This window comes from Bombus pyrosoma, linkage group LG14 (assembly GCF_014825855.1).
Source record: "Bombus pyrosoma isolate SC7728 linkage group LG14, ASM1482585v1, whole genome shotgun sequence".
Lineage (NCBI taxonomy): Eukaryota > Metazoa > Arthropoda > Insecta > Hymenoptera > Apidae > Bombus > Bombus pyrosoma.
The window spans coordinates 10,236,565-10,237,052 of record NC_057783.1 but is presented as its reverse complement, the minus strand read 5'-3'; positions in this window follow the sequence as shown (position 1 = coordinate 10,237,052).

Here is a 488-nt window from a genome sequence, read left to right as displayed (position 1 = left end):
GTGAATAAGATTATTGACGCTAACCAGATTTTCCTGTGAAATCTTTCATGAATCTGGAAAATGCAAAAACATACGATATTTTGTTTAATTCTTTTTGTAAAATATAACATTCGAGTCTGAAGTTTAAATACACTGACTCACGAAAATGTTTGAATACTCATCATGGAAAACTTTCATGTACCTATGTACATATATGTCGGAGAAGCGTTATGATTCGAGCTGGGGTTAGGGGCGTGAAAGGAACCTTCGTTGTGATTAGACATTGTCCTTATGCAACAGAGAAGATATAGACTAGAGCAAGTATGATTGTTACAGATATCGACAAGTAACCGTGGTAATTAGATACTCGAGACGCTAATGGCAATGATCCTAGGTTCGATAACGAATTCGCGGTCAACGGGATAGTAGACGTATGCTCTCACAAAATCTAAGCCCGACCCTTGGTTAACACATCGCGAAGACGTTATTCCTTTTTCGTTAATAAAGTC